Source organism: Falco naumanni, chromosome 7 (assembly GCF_017639655.2).
Source record: "Falco naumanni isolate bFalNau1 chromosome 7, bFalNau1.pat, whole genome shotgun sequence".
In the NCBI taxonomy this organism is placed as follows: Eukaryota; Metazoa; Chordata; class Aves; order Falconiformes; family Falconidae; genus Falco; species Falco naumanni.
In genome coordinates this window covers 3032618-3057508 of record NC_054060.1, presented here as the reverse complement: position 1 = coordinate 3057508, position 24891 = coordinate 3032618, and the positions used below count along the sequence as shown (strand labels likewise).

Here is a 24891-nt window from a genome sequence, read left to right as displayed (position 1 = left end):
CCAGACAACTGCCGCTCTCTGACAATGTTGTTCTTTCCATCCTCCCTGTTCCACAGCCTCCCACCCGCTCTCTTTCTAGGCAGGTATCAACCCTTCTGAAATAGCACGATCAAACCATTATTGCAAAGAGACACCAAAAGGACACAAAAAGAAAGGAGTCAGGGAAAGGCCAACGCTCAGTATAGCTTTAATCAAACTCAGTTTACTGGGATGTTGTACTCTGGCTGCCAGCAATTAAGTACAAGCCAGACAGATATGCCCAGAAGGCAACTTTCAGCCCAAAATGAGAGCAGCTCTAAGCAATCAGCAGAACTATTTATACTCTGCATCTCTGGCTGCTTTCTGAGCTTGGGTCCTTTCTGTCTATCTGAAAACAGTCCCTCCAGACTAAAACAAAACCATCACTGTGCAAAGGAAATGCCTGCACCGAGTTCAGTGGCATTTCTGCCACTCAGTGTGGGATGTGGTGTATGGATGCCAGAGGCTGGGAACCAAGCCCCTGCACAAAGAAGGAATGCTGCGAGTGAGCTCGTGGGGAGCAGTGCGGGAGGGTGGGCAGAGGAGGGGGGCCCAGGAAGCGTCCTGGGGCAGTCACTGCAGCCAAAAGAAGCAAAAACCCACTCACCCTTGGGGTAATGGTAATTGTAAAGGCATTGCTGATACCTCGGCATTGTTTAGGATCCAGCAGCGAACACAAGGAGCACCTCATTTCCTCGCTGATTGCATTGGGCAGTTTTCACACTGCTCACCCCACGCCAGGACCTCCACTCATGTGCTCCTCAGAGCACCCAGAACAGAAGTGATCTGCTCCCATTTTTCAACAGGACTGGGACAAAGTGAAAACCATGCCATTCCCCAGGCTTCAGCTTTTTCCCACCTTCCTGCCCAGACATCCCAGACAGCCTTTTTTTGGCAGTTGTTACCACGGCATTTGGAGAACACGGCTTGGTGTGCAGACGCAACACCAGCAGCCTCTTGCTTGTGCCATGTGAGAGGAGGGCTGTTGGGCCCAGTGCAGTCACTGGTGCCCAGCATGTGGGCATCCTTCCAGGCACCAGGTGCCAAGGCGCTGCAGGGGCAATGCCAGCCGGAGGGCTGCAGGCTGGCCAGTGCTGGGTGGGCAACGCCAGCTGTACAGGGAAGGGGGCCTGTCTGCAGGGCAACGGGATGAAAACACTGCTGCTCTTTGCCATTTCTTTGGTTCAAGCCCAAGCAGCTGAGCTGTCGCTGCTGGGACTAGTAAACAAAGCGGGGCTGGTTAGCATTCTGCTCGCAGCCTCTCGCCCCCCCGAGGGGCTGTCCCCTTCAAACTTGAGAGAAAGAGAAGGGATCAAGCCGTGGGGCCAGCAGCTGCTGGCAGATGGAAGGCAGGAGTGGTGAAGTACCGAGTCTTGTGAAGGGCTGCGAAGATGATTAAGGGACTGAAGCATTTTCATTTGAGGCGAGGTGGAGCGTGCTAAGACTGTTTATGCTGGAAAAGAGAAGGCTTGGAAGGGGGAGGGATCTTATTGATATGTATAAATACCTGATGGGAGGGAATGAAGAAGAGGAGGTCGGACTCTCTTCTCAGCAGTGCCCAGTGACAGGACACAAGAAAACACTTTTTTTACTGTGAGGGTGCGTCAAACACTGGAATAGCTTGTACAAAGAGGTTGTGGAGTCTCCATCCTTGGAGATACTCAAAACTCAGCTGGACACAGTCCTGGGAGACCTGCTCCAGCTGACCCTTCTTGAGAGGTGGGATTGGACTAGTCGATCTGAAGGGGTCTCTTCCAGCCTACAATTCGGTGATCCTGTAACTCCATGAAGCCATGCAGCCCTCCAGAGCCTTGCTTCTGACTCACTGTTGGACAGATTCCCTTTCTTCAGTTGCAGCAGTCAGTTCTCAGAAGGATACAGGAGCACAGCCACACAGACAGGCCATTTCCAGAAACACTGAGTCACTGCACACACACATGCATGCCAAAACTGTTCTTCAGCTTAATTCAGTGATGAAGCAGAGCAGCACACAACCCCCAGGCTGAGCTGCAAACTGTGAGCGAGATGGCAACACGGTGACCTTAACCCGGCTTGTGAACTCCCCAGGGCGGGTACCCCAGCCCCTGCTCCCAGCCAGGCTGCCCGCAGCAGCCTCCCCCAGCCTGGGGCCAGCAGCACCCCTGCGTGCGACAGAGCAGATGCTGGGCTGTGCCCAGCTGAGGGAATACCCGTCACCATCGCAAAGTCTCTTTGAGTCCAAGTGCTGATCAGTCTGAGGGGCCCTTTGCTGGCTGCCTCCTCTATACAGGCCTGCAGAAGCAGCTGTACAGACAAGTGATTTAAACTTACAGACTGGGGCACCCTTCTTCTTGCTAACAAAAATTACGTGCCACAGAAATGAGTAGAGGTGTGACTGAAAGCACACTGTTCAGGTCATTGTCAGGTATTTGTCCTTACTAGAGCCCTATCGCAGTGAAACGCATGCCTGGAGCTACCACTGCCAATGGCAAAATCCCCTAATTACATTTACCAGTACAAGGAATATCCTTCTCAGGTTCCTGAAGACTGCAGTCTTCAACTTGCCTGGAACAAACATCCGAACATCTCTCTCCACATCTCCAGATGCATTCTGAACACAGATCCCTGACGCTGCTCAGCCCTCTCAAACTATGCTCACAAGCTGCTGTGTTAAGTGGAATCTCCTCTCCCCCAGTAACTGTGGGAGTAAACATCATTAGCATTGAATTTCTCATTTCATACGAATTTTCACTGTGCATATTTAGGCACATTTGGATCACTGCAGTCATCACAACGCCTGTGTGCTTCCAGAGAATGTTCCTATCCATCGTGTCCCCAAAAAGCAGAAAGCCCCCAGTCTTCACCATCAGTTTCTTAAGAGGAGTTTCTCTAGTCCCTCATAACCACCGTCACCTGTCCTTCAAACTCTTCTAGTTCTGCTACGGCCATTGGGAGTAAAAGCAGAAGTATACAAGATGAAAAGGAACACAGAAGATTCTTAGGATGGCATTATTGTATTTTCAGTATTATCCCCCATCCTCATTTTTTTATGTATCGTAACATAACCTGACACTAGCTTTGCACCAAAGAAAAGTCTTCAGTTAAGGGTACACAGTGATATCCAAATTTCACCCTGCTTTGACAGTATTAATTGAGCCCTTGTAAGGAGTCTGTAAGGTTTAATTTTTCTAGTGTGCTTGATTTTGCATTTTTTGACAATGAATTTAAAGGGACACAATGATGACTGTTCAATTTAGTTGCAGAAGTTCTTCATGGTCTTTTCTAGGTATAAGTAACTGAGTCATCTACAAATTTAGCCACCTCCATGTTCGTTCCAACCCCTTTCCTCACCATTACTGTATCGATCAGCTTTATATTTAGCATGAAGTCATGAAGCCCTTGTATTTTACCTCTGGGTGCTGCACAAGCTTGACCATATATTTGTTTTCCAATTTGTTTTCTGTCTCTTAGGCAGTTTTTGACTCATGGCTTTAGTTACCACACAAAGTGCTTGCTGCATAACATATGTAAAGATTTAATACACAGATGCACCTCATTCATGACCTCATGGAAAATTTCAGGAGCAGACAGGCATTTCTCCTTCTCCACACAGGTCGCACTACTTGCTGTTGTGCAGAATGAGCATCACCTTCATCCCGACGCACCACAGAGGGCACACATAAAACTCTTTCTACAGGGCAGCCACCTCTTGGATGGCAGTCAGCAGGAACTGGCTGCAGAGGCATTACACAAAAATCCCAGAGGTGATGAACAACAGCTTCCCCAGGCCATGCCAGAGGAACTTCCACGGCTAATACTACAGGGGCACTTCAGGGTGTACAGGCTGCAGTCATGGATCATTAGTGAGGAGGGAGGAAAAAGTCTGATTATTATTACTTTTTTTAAGAGTGTGTATAGCTTACATACTAGAAAGGCTGAGGGGTGCCCTCATTGCACTCTACAGCTTCCTCAAGGGGGGCAGCAGCGGGGAGGTGCTGATCTCCTCTCTCCGGTGACCAGCAATAGGACATAAGAAAACGGAATGGAGCTGCACCAGGGGAAGCTCAGACTGGGCATTAGGGAAAGGTTCTTCACAGAGAGGGTGGTCGGTCACTGGAACAGGCTCCCCAGGGAAGTGGTCATAGCACCAAGCCTGCCAGAGTTCAAGCAGTGTCTGGACGATGGTTTTAGTTATATGGTTTCGTTTTAGCCAGTCCTGCAAGGAGCAGGGAGTTGGACTTGATGAACCTTATGGGTCCCTTCTAAGTTGAGATATTCTATGATTATGTGGCCCATTGAGTGTAGAATTAATTTGGTTTTGGCAGAGGATAGCAAGTGATGAGCAAAGCGACACAGGTTTTGGGGTCGATGTGAATTAACCACCCAGGGCTCCCTACATGCGCAAAGAGACGGAAGGCGAGAGAACGAAGGACCAAACACTGTTGTTTTAGTGACGAGCAGTCAAGCAAAAAGGACTATGTGGGGAGGTCACTCTAGGCTAAAACAAAGAACAGTGCTCTAGGTTAACTATGTGACAAACAGGATGCCCAAGAAAGAGATGATCCTAGAAGGAAACAGATGGCCGCAGAGGCAGAAAGGGAGGTCATGCTGCCAGTATAGATCCTTGCATGCCATGCGTTTTGCCACTGTAATTGAAAGCACCTAACCCCCCCTGTAGTTGAACAATAAATTTTGGGCTGGTCCGAACAGCTGCAAAGGCTGCTGCTTGTCATTTGCTTTTAATCTTTCAGGCCATCAAACCTCAGAGATCTTGTTATTCTGTTGATCAGAAATGGAAGAACCATGGTTACTAATCACCGTGCTGAAATCAGAGACCAAGTGTCAGGGCAGTGGGACCCAGGTTCTCATCTCTGCGAAATACAATCACCCAGGCCAGAGCGCTAATGAGTCATCTCTTAAGGGAAAGACTGTGCTGAAGTCAGTCATCATACACCAAATATCAGACTGGTACGCCAAACTGTAATGAACATGAGGGCCACAGAGGTGATTAAAGGCCTGGCACATCTCTAATAAGAGGAGGGCTGGGGGTCTGCGACTGTTTAGCCTGGAAAAGAGAAAACTCAGGGGAGGGATCTTGCTGGTGTTTGTATGTATCTGATCGCAGGGCGTAAAGCTGCAAAGCTCTCAGGACCTCACCATACAAAGGGTGGAGACTGTTCATCTAACCACATGGGAACCAATCCTCTCCCCATCCAGGGAGCACTCTTGATTCCTCATTACCTCCCTCGTCCTTCCCGCACCCTTTACCTCTTTTGTCCCCAAGATTATTTGGCCTTACCAGGCCAGGTTCTACCTGTAAAGCCACAGTCTGGACATGTTATCAAGGCACAGAAGCCACAGTGATTAAAAAAATGATTCTTCCTAACTTTCTGATCTCTTACCTGATATTATGAAAGTAACTCTTCAGGGCGGCATTTCTGAAAGGACTCTTCTTAACCAGAACCCAGCTATCGCTATGCTTCAGTACCTTTTGCTACACTTGAGTCAAGAGCTGAGCCTTGTATGACATGGTCTTCCTGATGCTCTATTGAAAAAAGTCCACCCCTGAAGACAGTCAAAACTGTGCATGAGGGTTCTCTGAGTGCATATATTTGCATAATTAACATCAGCTAGTGCAAGCTGAAAGACTGCCATTTCCCTCATTCTGCAATGACATCATAACACTGAGATAGTAACTGACTCTTTCATTCTGAGGCTGTGAAGTCTCCGACTGCAGCTCCTTCAGTGCCAATGGGAGAAAAAGGATCCAGCCCCAGATGGTGTCCATTCAGAGAAAATGAAACAACGCATTCATTCACAAACACTCCAGGACTGTCCCGAGTACAGCAAAGCCGCAGCTCCTTGGGGGAGAGATTATAAAGACCAGAGGGGAGGAAAGGTCCCACACAGACTTCTGAGCAGGGTCCTGCCTCTCTTGTCTGCGAATACCCCTTCCGATCTCCTCCTGCAATATGGACACCCCCCCCATCTACCATGGAAGCCCTGTGCTGTTCAGGGAGGGAGAGGAGTGGATGTGCTCTGGCTGGTAGCAACATCCTACACCCAGCACCTGAAGGGGACACAGCTGCGGCAGCTCCTTCCTCCAGCACGCACGCTGAACACTGCACAGCTGGTAGGACCGGCTCCGGCTGGTGGAGATTCAGACGCTCTGCCAGCTAGTCAGATAGGCTCAGGAATTTATATAAAATAAACACAAAGATGTTTTGGCAGGCAGTGCACAAGCCAGCAATGGCAAATTTACCATTCAGCTCCTCCTTACCTGGACTTGTGCATCTCAGAAACACCTCTCAGCTTCCCTGTACCTGGGCATCTTTGCTGTACGTCGTGAGTAACAGCTCTGACCTGTCACAAGGGGTCAGAGGGATGCATCAACCCTAGAGACGTGTTTAGGGGATTTCACAGCTGTGGGCAGAGCTGTGGGCACTCTGTGGGCAACCACAGCACCAGCAACAGGAACTGAAAAGTGCTGCAGAGCGGCACGAGGGAAGTTTGCACACAGCCTTCCTGCTGTCTGTGTGCCCAAACCATTCAAGAGGAGACCCCTCAAATTTAAAAAGAAACCCCTCCACTGAGGGCTGGGCTGAAGAGACTCTGAATGGCACATGGGCATTTGTGGTGGGTTCTAGAACGGAAAAATTTTAGGCAGATTCAATTTTAAAGAAAACTGTGACTTCCGAGGGAAGCAGGCTGTGTCCACTTCTGGGAGCTTAGCCATGCAGGCGATGGCCACCGCCACGTCCCCAGTTACAGCCTGCTTCCCAGCCACATCTCCCAGACACAAGGAAAGTGGCTTGGCCAGTTCCTCCCACTCCGGACAGAGGGGATGACCCACAATCTCAACTAGTTTCCACAGGCTGTAAATTAGATTCCGAAGCTGATGCAGTGCTTAAGTTGGCGGCAACAGTAAATGGTTTTACTAATAAACTGTCCTTGAACAACATTTTTTTTTTAATTTCAAAGCAAAATATTCAGGGCTTTAGATTACAACAGAACATCCTTTTAGAGTAAAATAATGGCTAAAATTATTGCTAAAAGCAATTAAATATTTTCTCTTAAACTTGCTGTAATCCAGCAGTTATTTTTGCTTCTTTTTCTTTTCCCTAAAAACATTGAGAAAATTCTTTTCAGAATACTCATTTATTTACGTACACAGAATCCCAGGCATCCAGTTGTTGGGGTTTTTTTTTCTTTTCTTTTTTTTTTTCCAGACAACAATGGCCGTATTGGGCTCAGCATATGTTCTGATCGAGAAGATATGACAAGGTCACTGCACTTCCTCAGTTTGAATCTCCCTGTTCTTTCTTGCCACCACCACTTTGCTCTCTGGGCTCTTGGGATTATGCTTTCATTTGTCTCGACTGTTTGAAACACCTTCCAATTTGCTATTGGCCGTGCCTACCATCAACATGCTGTTTACATCCTAATCCTGGTCTGCCTTAAAAGAGTATTAAGGAAAGGGGACGAGCTTGTTTCAGCTCTCCTGGGACATGAGAGGCTCAGCTGCCGGCTGCCTCTGCTCTGGCTCCACAGGCACCAACTGGCTTAGCAGCTGCAGAGGCAGCCACCGAGGAATAAAATCTGGGCCCCAACGCTATGCCATCACTTCTGTCCTCCTCAGACAAGAGATTCTCACCTGCAGCTCCTCCTTGCAGCCTGGGTGGAAAGCTGGAAGCCTGTAACCAGTCACCATCTTCTCAGAGGGTGATGAGAACCCAAAGGAAGACGGCACAGTGGCCTGCTTGTTGGCACGTACTCTCAGGGGACAGGTGACCATGGACTCCCCCCGTGCCAGCGATGGAGAGGGATTGCTCTCAGCCCCTCTGGCTGAAGCTTGTCTCTTTTGTGTACCAGCTAGCACCCACCAGCACAGAGACGTGAAGAGGATCTTCACACATCTGCGTCCCGCACACCAGACTGTACAGTGACTGTCTTTGCTCCCTCCCCCAACGACTCTAAGGAATAATTAGTTAATTATGCAAGCCACGGCTATCTCAACAGGAGACACAAAGAACACCCTTGGACTGGCAGCGCCCTGCGGTTAGGGAGGTATCTCTGCTTTGGTGCAGTCCTAAATCCGTGTGCTGGTTCCAGCTCAGGAATCCCAACACAATCTGTAACAGCCCCGTGGATGCCCTTAGACTGTTTAGCAGGAGGACAGGACACTCCCACCGTACGGCTCCCTACCTTCGAACATAGCGTTGTGTCAGAGGAGCTGAGGCTTTCAGGCAAGGCAAGTGGAGAAACACCAGCGGAGGACTACAGCTGGAGCTTGGTGTGAACTGCCCAGAAGAGACCGAGAGGTGTTGGGAGGGCTAGGGGGGAGGCTGCGGCGTGCACTGGTGCCTGACTGCTGGGTGCAGGCTCCTGAAGAGATGCAGCGGTCCCAGCAGTTCTGAACACATCTAGCTCTTTGTTTCTTTTCCAAAGATGAGCAGAGCAAAGGGTACAGCCAGCTCAGGAGGTGATCACAGCTGAAAGGGCTGTCCCACAGCCTCCTCTGCCCAACTTGTATTCACAACATGCAACAGTGACAGTAACCACTTACAATAAAAACATCATTAGGAAAACGCAGTAGTTTTAGCTTTCTGGTGCGATTCAACAGCTGAGACTGATGAGGAATTGGCTTCAGGCAGTGCTCTGCGGTCCACCAGCTAGTGTTCTGCCTCTCATGGTCTGAAAAAGTCTACAGTAAAGATTTATTCCATATACTTTCTATTTTTACGTCTTCAAACACTCTGGAGAAATAGATAAATAAGTATCTATTTATTTATCAATGGCTAAATCTAAGATCTATCTCCTTAAAGATTTTCTTTAGTGATTTTTCTCTTAAAGAAAGAATCACTGAATACTAGCAAAGAGAAAAAATATTTTTAGTAGGAATATGAAAATCAGCTGAAAATTGAGAAGCAAAGAGCTGAGTCCCTGTAAGGGAAGGCTAGGGCAGAGCTATGGGCTGCCCTGGGGAGCAACAGAAGGGAGCATACAAGTGATCCCCGAACAGGTCACAGATGAAACCACATGGAACATAAAATGAGGGATTTCAAACTGCACCTAGAGAAGGGGAAGGGAGGCAATGGTGTTTGAGCAGGAAAGCATTTTTGTATGCAGGAGTTTTTATTTTTTATGCAAGTTTCAAAATAGTCTGTGCTGATTTTTTGTATTGGGATACTGAATCACATAGTTAAAATCATGGCACCACTGAAATAAAGCCTGTGACTGTGTGATAGGAGACTTGCCTTATCTGGAGGAACTGAATAGACAGTTACAAAGGACTGGAAAACACAAAGCAGTGTGCAGAAAGACTGAAGATAAAACAAACAGCTCTATGAAGCAAAGCATCCCCTAGGGACTGCAGACCTGAAAGCACACACACATTGAGTTCAGCCTGTTAACAAGGGGAAATCTCCAGGTACTGGTTTTAGCTTTCGTTAACATCCCAGCCACAGACGGATGGGAATTTTGGGTACACATGGTATATTTACTACTATTACCCACACTCCAGTTAGACTGAGGCTAGGTAGAGGGTAGAAGAGCACCCACTCAGGAATACACCACCACATCCACTAAAACCCCCTTAAGAGTTCAAGGTTTTCCTGATGTGTGGCTGTGTGCGTGGCGAAAAGGGTGACAGGCAGGTGACAGGAGGCTTGGCAGCACAGCACACAGAGGACTGAGTGGAGAAGGATGCAGCACATGCAAGAGCATTAGGTGAGCCAGAGCAGAGCCGGTGACACATTCTGTATCCCTCCCAGGGCTTTGGACAGAGAGTTTCCAACCAGAGCATCTACCCAGTTGTCTTCAGGAGGACAAACAGGACAATCCGTTGCAGACATGCTTCCAGGAAACACTGGTACAACTTAACTCAGTGTAAAAGGAGCCATCAAGTGCTAAGATCAGGATAGAAGAGAGCAGCTGATTTGGGACAGAATAGGCACTAACTTTGCAACAGCTCAGAGGCAGAGAAAAAGCCTTAAAAGCTGCAGAACTCCACAAAGAACTCGGTGTAAAAAAGGCACAGAAGGAAGACAGCATCGGCAAGAAAGCTCCAAGAAGGAGAGAAGTTTCTCAACAGGAGCAGACTCAAAGAGTGAAATTAATTAAGAATCACACTGGGCAGGCCAGAGAAAGAAAAAACCACAGCAGTAACCAGTCTTTAGGGTCAAAAGGCTACTATCTCTGGGAGGAGCAGACAGCAACAGATTTTGAAGAAAATGGGAAAGCACAATATATTAAATACTGTCAAAAACTGTAGCATGTGTGTGAAGACCTACACAAAGCAGGAGGGGCGTCCAGAACCATTGCCAAGTCTGTCAGGATGGAGAGGGCTGAGGTGTCTGAAGGTGTGTTCAGGTTTCCTTTTGTGGATCCAGCTGGAGATAGTTAATAACTTACCTCACCATACTGTTACTGCATGTCAGGAGAACTGATCATGCTTTAAGGTAAGAACAGGCTCTGCAAAATGACCGACCACCTCCTGGGGAATTGCTACAAAGCTGAACCAGCAGCAGGGCCAGAGGAGATGAAATATTCTTTAAGGTATGGGAGGTTGTGGGCAGGAGATACCCCTCATAACCATTTGCCTGTGTAATTCCTACCTTCCCTCCTCCCTGTGATTTTCATGTCATCTACAGCCACTTCCCCGGCAAGTTCTATTTCTATACTGTGCCAACCATAGCAACAATCTCATCGCTTCCTAATTGCACATACTGTCTCACTTTTATGCTAAAGAGCAATTTGATAGCTCAGCCATTTTAGAACTACTAACTGAAGGCACAGATGTTCAGTTTGGAAACAGCTGTATCTATTTCCAGAGGTTACTGTTCCTAACTAACTGTTCATTAAATACCCCTCAACTGGAAGTTACACCATCACTGAGCTACATTAACGGACAAGAAGAGCACTTCCATCTAGCTTGCCAGGTGCAGAATCGGTCACGAGAGATTCTGTTCCCTTCAGCAGTTTTGCTGACTCAACCTAGCCTTGCGTCCTTTTGCTGTGAAACAGCGTATGGCATTCACGTGAACCAAGAGCACAGCTCTGCACAGGGGCGTAATCTCCAGCTGTGAGGAGCTGGAGCTGTAACTTCTTAAACATCTCCAGTTAAATTCACAAGAGAAAACCTAAACTTTAAGATACCCTCTGACCTGGTGCCCTCACTCCACCAACACCCTGGCAGACATACAGAGGTCCCTTTGGAAACAAAATTAATGTTTCACGTTTTCCTTGTCAGTGGGACTTCAGCTGTGATTTGCTGCCAGTCCCTGAACAGAGGTTCCCACAAAACTGTTCCCCTTGGCACTGAGGCAGATGCCCTGTTTCAGATTTCACAGCTGAAGACTCCTTTATGTCACCCAGTCAGACAGCTTCTGGTTTCTTAATTTTAATAAGAACATGCATCACAGGATATATGTTCTTACAACCAGAACATAGCACAGATTCAAGACAATGGCACATTTCTTCTAGTTTTGAAGTATCTGCGTAATGCTGACTCTTGACTGACTTGGAGGTACAGTTCATGATTTGTCCTATTTTTCTCTCTCATTTGTTTTTTCCCCCCTGACAACTGATCAACATGAAATGTGTAAGCAAGCGGCCTGAGGCAAAGAGAGCTTAGATGTATCAAGAAAGGGATGGCTGTCACAAATAAGGAAATAATTCTGAGATTTCCTCCTGTCTGCCTAGTGAGGTGCCACATTTCTGGCAAGAGGCTCCTGTCTCTGATCCGTTTAGACTCCTCAAACCTCCTTCCTGTTCTGTACTGTTAACGGTTTCATTCTAAGTAGCTTTTCTTCCCTCTCACCTGCTTGTTTTGAAGATGACCGGCTGAATGTCATCTCCGTTTAAGATAAAGATATTAACCCAGCTGTGGACTCTGTGTGGCTGGGGTGGTAAAGCACAGAAGGACTGTATTCTGCCAGCCCTTGAGAAGAAGCAGCTGTCCTCTGCCAACGTCTTTCTTTGCTGCATTTTAACTTTGCATTCTTGGGTCTAGTTGCCACTTAATAGATTCTTTACATGGTCTGGATTCCTGTGATTTGATTTACAGCTCAGAGTACAGCAACAATGAATGGGATACAGAAAGTTATTTCAAAGTGCAGAGCTGCAAGGCCTCCTGTCCCTTCCACTGGCAAATGCAGTCCTTGTCTGTTCAGCACTGAAGAGAGGGGCCTTTGGGAGAAGCCAAGGAGGTTCCCAGCTGAGTGAGGACATCTTCTTCTCTCAGTGCTGGTGACAAGCCAGCTCCGCACTGCCTCTCACCAGCATCTGCACTGAGCTCACCGAGGTCTCACTTCCAAAGAGGAGCCCCTACTTCTTAACGCTACCCTGTCTAGCCAGGTCTCTTTCAGCTTGCCAATTACACAGTGGAATCGGTGACTGGACTTACTGGCTTGGGAGAATAAAGAGGACTGGAAGAGCCTCAATTACAACGAATACTTTTGTCTCGGGGCCCCTCACTTGTTCAGCTCCCTCAGAGCCATGCAAGCAAACCCTTCCACACTCCCATGCCTCCCTCTTCCTTGACAGTTGCCTTTGCCTATGGACCAACAGCAAGAAAGAAACCTCATAACAATTAAAACTCCCATGCAAATCCAGCCACCAGGAACTGGGCCAAAACACATTTTGTGCTCATACCTACTAGCCTGCACTCTGGTTCTTCAAAAAGAAGGTCAAAGCCACAGAGAACCACCCTAACCATTGTTTTTCTACCAGGGAAAGGAGTCAGATTTGTTTGAAGCCACTTACTTCTTGTATGGCCTGGGCAGTGTTTGCATTTCTGTCCAAGTACTGCAATTCACTCCTTTTAAACCATTTTAGGAAGCTTTTCAGAACATAAATCTAGTCAACCAGAAGGTAAATCACTGGCTTCTTGTCCACTTCTCCTCTAAGACAGCTATTAGCACCCTGAGTGCCTGACGACAGACTGACATTCCTCAGGCAACATCCGAAAGAGAGATAACTAATGGCCTTTTCCTTCCAGTTTTCTCCTTAATTATTTCAGAATTTGGCACTGGAGCTTAATAGAGTGGTGCAGGCGAGATGGCTAGATCCCGCTGAAATAAAGGTCAGCTACAGCAAGTGCAAAAGCAATTAACTTAATCTTTTAACTTTCAAGTCAATAAAGGAAACAAACGATCCAGACTTGCCAGTTATGCTGCCATGCTTTTTTAGCACAATCTATTTGTAGCTCTAGCACGTCATGAAAAACAGCACTAAGCTTTTATAGCCTTCATCTTTTCACTAGAAACACCCAAAAGGACTTTTCTCAGGACTACCAAAACACATGAAAAGCAGAGCTAGCAAATGCCAGCTCACCTGTGCAGTGGTACCATGCAGCTTCAGGACAAGTCTCCAGGTGAGAGCTAAAGCTATAGCTTGTGCTGCTTATGTCCTGCCAGCTGGTATTGCTATTTTATTACCATGGCCAGTATCTCAGAGTCAGGAACGGACTCTCCTTTCCAACCTTAAAACAGCTGCAAGAATTTCAGGTCAGGTATTCTATGAGCATATTCAATGACAACCACTTATTAAGCCAGTGCTGCCTAAGGCATTTAGCTGACTCCCAGGGGAGTCAGAGGAGGCTCAGCCTCTTGCTTAGGAGGGGTCTGAAACCATCTTGCTGTACCTAAGCTCTGTGATTTGTTTTCACCTTCATTTCACACTCAAGACAAGGAGATAGATTTCCACGTGTCTGACTGGCAACAACAGATGAGTCCTCCTCCTGTTGCACCTTCTTCTCCAGGACCTCAAGAATTAGCACAAATTTACAACAGATTTCTTGTTTTGCAGAATGCCAGAGACACAAATACCTTACATACCTGGTTGAACTGTGAATCCAGAGCTCTAAGGTAGGTTCTAGTAAATTGCCAGACTTCAGCGTTTCACAAGAAAGCTCATGCAAGACAATAGTATGTGCAAAGAGACACACAAGTTATTCAGTAGGACACACTGATAATAGACACGCATATTAAATCCTACACCTTCTGTGACTTACATGCCTCCTTCCACTTGAGACTCTCAACCTTCATCCTCTTAGAGGAGCTATCCAAGCCTTTACTTTCAAAAGAAAAGAAGGGTCTTGCTTTCTTTCAAAACACAGAAACTGGGATGATGATGTTTCAGAAAGGTGTAAGTGAATCAAAATTGCACTCCCCAGTAAAAAAAAAATAAAATCCAACCCAATATTATTCTATACATTTGACAGATTGATCCAGCAAGACTTAAAGGCCTGTCTTGGGAGAACTAAGAACCTGCTAGCCGAGGACACCAATGCTCAAATTCATCTACGAATAAAGGCTCAGAAGGACAGAGAGTTCCTGAAGAGCCGGATACACAACTAATTGTTCCATTAGTACTCCAGTAGCTTTTGAGATCCTGGAGACAAAGGTGTGAAAGGAGAACTGATCTGTAGTCACCAGTCAGCATGTGTAGAAATTTTTCTCCATTTCTTTAGCGTGAAGCGAAGATAAAAACAAGACACAGAGTTTAAGCACAGCAAGGCATGGAATTAACAAAGGCTGCTTTTTGTGTCCACCCTGCACTGTCCCGCTGCAATAATCCCAGCTCCCTCCATGTTCCCTGCAGTCCCCTACAACATCCTCAGCCCCTCTCATGAGTCACAACCACCAACTGGTGAAGTGGCAGCATGCTTGGAGACAGAAGTGCACTGTCTGATGGCCTGTGCCTAAGTGGTGAGTGCCCCGATGGCAGCCCAAACAGAATGCATACTGTCCCTGCGAAGGCACCCATTGGGATCACTCCCCTCTGCTGCCCCACCAGTTTTCAGAAAACTGGTAGAAATTTGTTACTTTTAATGCTTTAGCAGAAGGGAAAGCATTACTCCAAATGCAAAGCCTATGTATTTGTAAGAGGAATCGATACTACTCAACCAAGTACTTCTAAGGAGATGAAGAAAAAACTAATATAGAAAAGTTAGAACCAAAGTAGCTCAATACTTTCTTTAGTCTTTCCTTATCAACAGCTACAAGGCTGATGCTGGAGTCCAGAAAGCCGTGGTCTTGTAGCTAATTCTGGATTTTTGAGCAAAAAAGAAAAACAAATCCTCTTTTCCACCCAGTAAATTCCCCCCCCCCCCCCCCCCAAGTAATTTCTAAGCATTCATTTACATATAACACTGTCTGTCCTCCCACACGCAGTTACTGGGCTGATGGCTAGCCTTTAGCACCTCCCTTTCTTCCCCAGGTGCTTCTGCCTAACGAACACTTTGCAGGCTAGTGGATACACCCTTCATTTTCAGCTAGTTGCTGCTGTCTGGTCCCTGTATGCTAACCAGACAACCTCGTCGTCTTTGGTCCCCCATAGCATTTCTTTTCAAGTCTCTCTTCTCTACCCATCAATTAGTAGTGGCAACCCTGTGACAATGCACCTAGCACACTTGGCTGTGCTAGCCAAGTGGCCAGAAGCAGCACCCACTAGGATCTCTCTACTCAGACAACTACCCCAAAGATAAATTGCTGAATCCTTATTTGGCTCTCAGTTTCTTCTTCCTTTGTGAGATGCAGCCATCCCAGGAGTTACTTAGAATGGTCTGTGTATGAACACGTACAAAGAGTGCAAGACCATAGAAGCTCCTGCTGAGGAACCCATCTTCCACCCCTACTCTGGTGTCCAGCCATGCTCCTTTGAATGAGACCCTGCACCTCCTGTTCATGTACACACGGTTTCCTCGCTTTCACCAGAGAGAGCCTGTGCTCACCACACTCCTGTGCTCAAGTCCATCATCCATTTACCCCCGCATTTGCTGAGGACATGACTCAGGTATGCCAACAACACAGACATGAGGAAGAGTGGCAAAAAGGCATGACAAGACTTGGATTGTTTTGTCAGGAAAGAAACCGCTGCAAAGCTACACATCTCTCTGCCTGTTGAATGTGAGGAGGGCAGAGGATCTGACAACCTGGCCTTGTCAGATTGCAGGAAAGGAAAGGAGGAGAGGAAAACCCACCGATTCCCAGCCTGTGTACAATAGCTACTTGCTGGAGAAAGTATAAGGACAGACATGCAGTCTGGATGCCGCCAACCAGTACGGAGCCATCAAGGAGATAAGGAGGGTACTGACCTTATACAGCAAAAGGCCCCTGCCCCATCAGAAGAAAAAGGAATTCCTGTCATTCTGGAACAGTGCCCACGCTGCAGGGCTTTTCACAGTGGAACCAGAGCTACTTGGAATAGAAACAGCCTCGTCTCTGAGATCAGAGAGTTTAAACCAGAGCTTGTTTTTTCTGCAGTCATAAGCCAGCAGGCACCAGCTGCAGAATTTGCCGCAGTGTGTGTGTGTGTGCGCGTGTGTTTCTGCGTGTGTGAGTGTGCAGCAGCCACGCTCCTCCCCTCCAAGCTCACTGTGTGATAAACGTGTCCAGCTCCCTCCTTTTTCCCCTCCCTACATCACTGACAGTCCCAGTCTGATCGCTGTCAGCCCACTCTCTTCTCTATTAAGAAAGCTTTTGTTGGCATCACCGCTGACTTCTTTTCATTGCTCCCTCCCCGGTCAATGAGGTTTGCCTCTTTTCCTTCTCCCTCTTGCCCAAAACAGCAGCATCTGAGAGATATTCATGGTCACATACCCTGGTCTGTGCACTGTGCCAGACCCTGCTACAGCCCCTCTAGCTCTGGACCCTGGAGATAAAAGGCTCTATTTTGAAATCCTTCAACACATTTTAGCATTAGCATACAGATGATTTAACACTTTTAACAAGGTGTTTGCTGGTGGCAACACTGAAGGATGTCAAAGATACCCTGTGAAAATAGAATCCTGTGTGTCTGTGGACTGCAAAGGTGTCACCATCACACAGTACTACCTGTGATGCAGGAGACCTAATGATAAAGGGAGAAGCTGGCCCTTTGCACCTCTGTGCTACACAGGAAACATAGCAGGGTAAGGGATGACAAAGGACTACTGCTAGGAACAGGAAAGAGCTTTGCTGTTCTCATTTCCAAAGCACAAAACCCCTCCCTATAGCCTACTAGATGAAAATCAGCTCCAAGCCTGGCTGCATCTTCTCTTCTCCGCTGCCCTAGAAAGGCTGCATCACTCACATTTTACAAGAACCTTCCCTTTTTTCCTCCCCCACTAACTGGACGCATTTGGATGCTTTTTGGCTTCCTGTAGTGAAATACTGTAGCGTTGAGCAGCTCAAAGCCAGACTTCAGCTACTTCAAGACCACTCGTGTGTGGGTGTGCAGCACCAAAGGAAAGAGAGGTTGGAAAAGGGGCCCTGTATCTCTCTGCCATCTCATCATCAGCATGACAGTCCACCTTAACAACCCTCCCCCCTCCTGACTGGCATTAGCCTCATTCCAGCATCAGCACGGTGCTGAACAGTGATACAGACATTAATACTGGCTTTCACCAAGCCCTGCCCGAAAGGAGCATCTGTGAGATGCCTTGTGCCACCTCCTCCCTTCCCCAGTAGCACCCCATCTTCAGGAAAGACCACACTGGGATAAATCACAATGCTGCAGGACTCCTTAAGTCCTCGACAGGCATAATATCTTCTCCAGATTCTTCTCTAGACCCATCTTCATACTTCCTTCTCTGCGTTTGAGCTAATGACACAAGTGCAGTAAACAGCTGAGCAGCTGGGGAATTCGGCTTCTGCTCCTATACTCAGGGCTCAAGCAGCTGAGAAGGGGCGAGGTCCTCAGATCATTTTTTTTTTAAAAAAAGTCACCTCCATCTGCAGCCACTGTTCCCTCTCGTTACTAGTCCTTTCCCCCTCAGCAACCAGTCGGTTGCCCACCCACCCCCGCCCTCCGGCTCAAGTTCCAAGGAAAGAAAACCGCATCTCCACAAAGATTTCCTCGCCCGCTGCTCTGCAAGGGCAGCGCAGGGCGAGCAGCTCACGCCCGGGGACCAGGCGGAGGACAGGAGCCGGTACCTGCACCTACAGCCCACCCCCCCAGGGCCACCACCTCTCTTCCTAGCAGCCAAGGGCATCAGAGCAAGAACAAAGCCAGTGCTGGCTCACTGCTGCAGCCCCCCTCCCCGAGCAGCATCGCTCCTGCCCGCTCCCAAGCCCCCCAGCCCCGCTGGCAGCCGCGGCGGGGGGTGGCCGGGTGGGAAGGGGCCGCGCACGTACCATCCCGTCCCGCGGCGAGCGGCCCATGGAGCAGCAGCAGCCGTGCGGGGCCCGAGGAGCCGCAGACGCGCCGGCACAGCCCGGGCTGCGGGAGCAGCTGCGGTGTCAGCGCGGGCGGGGGGCGGAGCTGCGCCCCCCCCACCCCCCCGCCCGGCACCGGCCGCAGCGAGCCCGGCCGCCTTAACCCTCTGCGGGCTGCGGGCTCCGCCGCGGCTGCGGGGGAGCGCAGTCCCACCGGACTGCCGGGATTCTGGCCAGCGCTCCAAAATCCCCGAAACTGCACCAAGTCCCGCAAACATGCGGGTTCCCACCCTACCCGCACGGGTTTTTCCTGCAGTCAGGCTATTCCTCATGGGAGCACCCCAAAGGGGCACACACCCCCATCTCTTCGGAGGGGGGCTTCGGCATGAATCATTTCAGCTGGAGCCTCATGCTGGGGTCCCACTGCAGAGCAGCTCCCCCAGTTCAATAAGAGGCCAGGACACAGGCACGGCATCGCAGCCACTGGTGTACGGTGGCTGGCAAACTGAGCTGTGTCATGGGTGACCTCGGATCCCACCGAACCCACAACTGAACTGGAATGAGCAGTGCAAGAACACTGGCAGCCTGACCTCCGGACACCTGTTTCCAGCACTGTTTTCAGATAAAGGTTTAAATCACTTTCTAAGAACCTCGCAATTTGCTTCATAACCAGCACAGATGCCTGGCTCGCTTGACCTCCATAGCACCCAACAGAGAAGCACGCTTCCTCGCTCTGCTGGGCTTAGGCCTATCAGTCTGATGCTGGAACAGATTTACTCCATGGCAAGCCAGTCGCCAGAAGTGACCTTTTTTCACAGCAAGTGCTGAAACTGCTACTGGTGCCCTAGGCCTTATACAAGATCCTGTCTTACTTTTAGATTACAAATTAACTGGGGAAGCTGGAGATGTCCTGCCTGCCCTACAGCAAGTCTCCCTCTCAGTGATCTTCCAAGGGCTGTCAGAGACAATAGCACATTCAGGAATAAAATCACAAAATATTGATGCGTTTAAAAAAAAAAAATTAGAATCTTTTCTTCCGCAGTTTTTAGGTGTTGCCAATCAGTGGCAAGTATCTGTGAACCTCAGGCAAAACTAATGTTTGGGAATCAAAATTCTTAGATTTTCATGTTTCTAACAATGAACACATCCTCATCTTAATGCCCTATTTAAAAAGACCAAAGATTAAAAACCTCACAAGGGACGCACAATTGAAAAAGATAGTTCCATGCTATGGGAGCTGCTGAACTGCTCCATTACACCTGTCACATCCCAGTCTTCCTGCTTGCCAGTTCCAATGCACAGGCAGTAACACCAGCTGCTTGAGGATGCCAGTTAGTCTGCTGCGGTGGCTGGGAACCACTCCCAGTGGGCTGGAGCCTCGGTGGTGAGTACTGCAAGAGAACAGAGCCTTCTGGATGCTGCTTTCACCTCTGACACAAAAGTCACTGCAGCGAGCAGTTCTGTAGATCTGTGCCCAACCCCTCACTTGACAGTCAAACCAGACAGCTAACAGATGGTAAGGGACACAGTTCCCTTCCAGTCACCAGAATCATCAGTTCAACATAACCTCGCAGCCACAGGAATACAGCAACAACTGCCATGAAGTGATCGAGCGTTTCTTTTTAACACACACCTTTGGACTGTTAGATCCTGGGACGAAGTGTTGGAAAGTTCTCTGAAAGACCTGCAGCAAGGCACACCGGCCTGCCAGCGACCCAGAGGGCAGCAGGTTCTGGTCACCAACATAAACACACACAGGTAATAGTAAACACTTTCAAGCATGATTCTCAACTGAAATACTTAAAAGGGTTTCATTTTGGAAAGAAAATGAGGGTTCAGTCTGAAGCCAGCTTTTTTGGGTGAAAAAGCCTTGGTTCTGAGGAGCAGTACAAGTTCCTGCTGTCTGAACGAGAGAAGAGAGCTGATGAACTCAGCAGAGAACCCAGTAAAGCTGACCCTTTTTCTGTTTCGGTGGAAAGCGAAAAGGTTTTTTTTGAAATGTGTACTACATAAATGTAAATCCCTAGATTCTCATTCCATATTATTTAATTCAGGAACTAATGGATCAAGTCTACTGGAAACTACAAAGACTACCTCAAAGTAAAAATTCCTTTGGGTTTATGTCAGGGCTGGGATTACAATGAAGAACAGTTCTATATACGCTGAAGAAGCGGCCACAGTTGAACGGCTGCAGCCACCCATTGATCTTAACACTCAGTTCAGTGTCTACTGAGCACTTACATGTGACTTCAGCAAAGTCTTGTCATCATGGAATTCACGGACATGGATTCTTGACAGTAGCCAGGGCTGTGAAACAAGCGATCAGTGATGTGGAGAAGCAAACCACTGCACAGACTGGAAGTGTCCCATCTTTGGCTGCAGGAGGGCTCAGCTCCCCAACCTTGCACTCAGTCACGGGGAACAGAATTCCAGCTTTCACTTCTATGAAATGTTTGCCTCAAAGAACAGAAGCAAGCCTGCTTGCTGGTCCCAGGCTCTTTCATGCTGCTGCTTCTTGGTGCTGTTATAATTAGTTCTGCTAGTTGTAAGGTAACGATCAATCATTTCGGTCAATTTGGTATGATAGTTTTAATTAAAACTGTTTGGACAGCAGTCAGAACACAGCCCACCATACCTCCTTGTATTCTTTATCCGTGCCTGTAAAGAGTGGAGATGATGCAGAAAAGCCCATTCCATAGCGTATCTGTGCATCCCTGCTCCCTCATCTGATAAAGTTTAGCCTCAAAATCCTTCTCATGACCCTTAATCCTCAAGAACTGTAGAGTGGGAACACTGGGTCAGGCCATGAGTCCACCTAGCCCACAGCCACGAGTGGACAGTTAAGGAAAGAGCACAGAATACATGACAGACTGATTTACTCCCAATTACACCTCTCGGCTCCTGGCAGATGCCCTCACTGACCAACAAAGGTTGTTTCTGCATCTTTGTGTAGAAATTTCATGAGCTTCTCTATTGCCTTCTGAAGCTACATAGACTTTTGAACTCTGTGGCAATTGTTTAGTGATAAATCACGTGTAAAGATTACTTCCTTTTGTATATTTGGGTTGTAGCTTCTGCTTAGTGATTTCATTTGATACCCCCTAATTCTTAGGTTATGAGAGAGAAAAAAAAAAGAATAATTTCCCATTAACCTTCACTAGATGTTTTGTATTCTTGGATCTGTCACACTCTCTTCCACTGCCCTTTCTGTAATGTGAGAACTGCTAGGTTTGTGGGTTTTTTTATTTGGTTGGTTGGTTGGTTTTTAAGTCTCCTCTTGTAGTGAAGCCTTTTTGATCACCCCTGTCACTTTTCTCTTGTTAAAATATTCTTTCCGAGACAGGAAAAGAGGGAGAAGAACCGCACAACACGTTTAAGAATTGTGAGCACTACACACCAACATAAGGGCATAATGATGTTTTCTATGGAGTTTTCTACTGTTCTAATTCCTAGCATTCCATTTGCTTTCTGACTGCAGCTAAGCATTGAGACTGCTGCTATTCTTTAGAGCCAGCCCTTGATGTAGTGATCATCAATAACTTCGAATCAGCAGGCAGCTCTGTTATTTCAGCATTAACACTATACCCCAAATCCTTTATGAACGTGTCAAACAGCACAGGCCCCGCACAGATCCAGGGCATGTTGCTTGTGACAGTGATGCTGGTGAGAACCTCCCTCACCATGGTAAAGAACAGCATCAGGAAACATCTGCCAGTATCCATCTGTTCACTGAGAACACTGGTGTAACACTAATCTTAGTGGTCCCCAGGTCCTTCCAAGTCCTTTTTAAGGTCCCATGTTCCAGGGTTTTTTCTTTCATATCCTGAAGACATTTATGTTGATCCTTAATATAACAACTTGGAACTGCATATTCAATCTAGCTCTGGAAAATTTTTTAGCCACCAGTTAGCAAAAGCTTACCAATTTCCATCAAAACATAGAAGAGAAAATCTATTGTGGTGTACTCCCTGTACTTTTTTTTTTTTTTTTTGCATATGTATACAGGCTATATTTGCCCTCCTCCTATACCCTTAACATTAATATATTACCTTTGTTGTCCATGCTCCCAGCCTCCTCTGCTCATCATTACTTCAGACTCATTTTTTTATCCCCTCTGCACCACAACAGATATTCTTAGAAACAGAGATCATTATAACCACTTACTGCACCTTTAATCCCACTATAACCAGTATATCACAAGCTGGAGAGGTTTGCACAGTCAAAGGGAATAGGGAGTCAGAAGTAAAGACCAAAGTAAACAGGCGAGGGATACAGAACAATTGCAAAACAAACATGCAGCCCCCTTCTTCAGCCTTAAGATGTACAAGGTGAGCCAAGGAGATTACCTAAAACGTGCTGCTTTGCAGCAGTGCTGAGGACAAAGCAAGGGACTATATTTGCCACTACTGCTGCAGATAAACTAGGCTTCTTAATATTTGAGTTAACATCACCCACCTAAGTGTAAGAAATGCCCAGGTGGCAGCCTACAGCATGGACCTGGCCTACAGGATAATTACATCCAGCTTACAGTTTTTCAGGTCTTTCCTAATAAACCCACAACACCGAGACACATCTGTGTGTCCCTCCAGAGATCATTGCAACTGGTGTGGGAAGGAAGGGAGGGGGCTCAGACAGCCTCGGTCCAGAACTGGTCTGTGTTGGAAATTGCACTGCCATTAATAGATTCTTCAGAGCACGTCAGGCTCACAGCTCCCCCCCAGCACATATGGGAAGGGCATACGCGCTAGGACATTTCACACAGTGACACACAACTCTGCAGCCTTTTCCTTTTCTATGCCCATTACAATGGTGACCAAATTTAGCCCCTAGCAGGAAATTTAGGGCAGCATGGTCTCCTTCTGTATTGATTTTTTTCTATCGATACAGCATATTCTATTTCAAGCAGCAAAGTAAGATTTGATATAACTGTCTAATCAGGACATTTACAGATATTAGTAGTTGTTCCAAAATCCTTCTCTGTCAACAGTCATGCAAGTACACTTTTACGCATGAACTAGTCTGATGTCCTTAACCATATTAAAACTTTTTTAATATATAGCAGGGCAATTTGTTATCTTCCATCCATGACCTTGTTTTATAAGGAAATTACATTGTTTCAACAACATCATATCATGCTTTCACCTCCCTTTTGCCTCAAAGTCTCTGTCCAGGTCATAAAATTCAGTGTCTTCCAATTGCTATAGAGAATTTACATCAGAAATAGTTATCTCTATGAAATTCTTGACTGAAGGTTGATGCATCTACTGTCTCTAATTCAACTGTCACTTTCCACTCCTGGTTATGTGCTCAGGCTCCAGCAGACAGGACTGCATCTTTTTGTGCTTTGCAAGTGTTTTTTTACAAAGAAAAACTACTTATGAGGTATGGTGTTCTGCACAAAGCGCAGTCCTTTGGTGTATATGTACTGCTTGACCAGCAAGACACTTCCTCAAAGCCTAAGAGGTTCTTAAAACAGCTACTGCCTTTACCATGCACCAGTTACTTAACTGGCCTAAAAAGCCTCCTGCACAGCAGCTCTTTGAGGAAACCCTCCTGCCTTCTTGTGATCAGGTAACAGTTGCAGATAACCTCTTCTTTTTAGGTTTAAAGAACACAACAAATGATCATTTAGCAAAAAAGTCTTAAAATAGCTGTCAAAAGCAGAAGAAAAGGGGCACTAACTAGGAAAGCACTTGCTGAGTTTCAAGTCCCTTCCACTGCCTAAAGAGAGGGCACTGAGCTTCTAGTTTCCACTTCCTACTTTCTAAACCCAGTAACACCTACAGAGCTATGATGCTATAATCAAGAATATTTATGTTTCTTCAGTCCTTCAGGAAATCAGGAGGTTTGCCTGACAGATATAGGACATCACAGACCTGGCACCAGGACCATAGAACAGGAGTACACAGAAGTTTAGGATTAAAAAAGAAAAAAAGAAACAAACACACACCAAAATCAACAACAACCAACCACCCACAAAACAACAAAAAAAACACACCACAACAAAACCAAAAAATCCCAAACCAGAAAACCAGTGATCTTACCAGTATTGAGGTAAGGCTCATTGATGTTCACTTCCAAGGACCACTGGAACATTGGTATTTAAGGACACTATTACTCTCTGATGCAAGGACAGATTTATTGCAGCTCTTGAATTAGAGAAGAGAGATGAAGTTTTCCCCACTTAGACTAAAAGAAGTTCTTCTCCAATTAGTCAAGCAGACAACAGTCACCAAATCACTATGGTTTGAAACAAAGACCCTGTCTTTTGGCTGAGGAATTCTGTTGCCTGTTCATGAGGCTTTGAAAAGGTCTCAGAGCTTCCTGGGATGTTAGGTGAAGCTCCCTTCTGACTAGGATATGGAATAACATATGGAATATAACTGTTAACAATGTGAATGCTTATTTCATAACTCCACACCTGAGACAGTGGGAAATAGACAGGAATGTGCTGAACCATAAATACTAAGAAGCCACAGACTGGCTATTGCCCCAGGCCTGCAAAAAATAACAGGAGCAACTTCTTAAAATATTTTTCTGTTATTTTCAAATTTTAGGATGCCACCAGGGTCACATCTCCATGCTTTTCTCTACCATGATATTTAAAACATTTTTATGTAAGTGAAGGCTGGGTGTTTTTATGAAATGTGAGACCTCCAAGAACTGCAGCTAAAGTGTAATACTGAATAGGGCTTAGAATACCTGTTCAGTCTAGGTAGGTCGTGCTTCTCTGAACAACAGCTCTGAGTTGCTC

At 46.9% G+C, this 24891-nt stretch overlaps 1 protein-coding gene across 2 annotated transcripts in view; it reads right to left on the bottom strand.

The window, feature by feature from the left end:
• MAP1A (microtubule associated protein 1A) overlaps positions 1-24891 on the bottom strand; it is a 66863-nt gene that overhangs the window by 17467 nt on the left and 24505 nt on the right. The window contains exon 1 of one of the 2 annotated variants that reach the window (XM_040601858.1): positions 18117-18201. The exons of the other annotated variant lie outside the window; for it this stretch is intronic. The gene's annotated coding sequence lies outside the window, so the exon portion shown is untranslated. Of the gene's footprint in view, positions 1-18116; positions 18202-24891 lie in introns of those variants that run through there. 2 annotated transcript variants of the gene reach the window in all.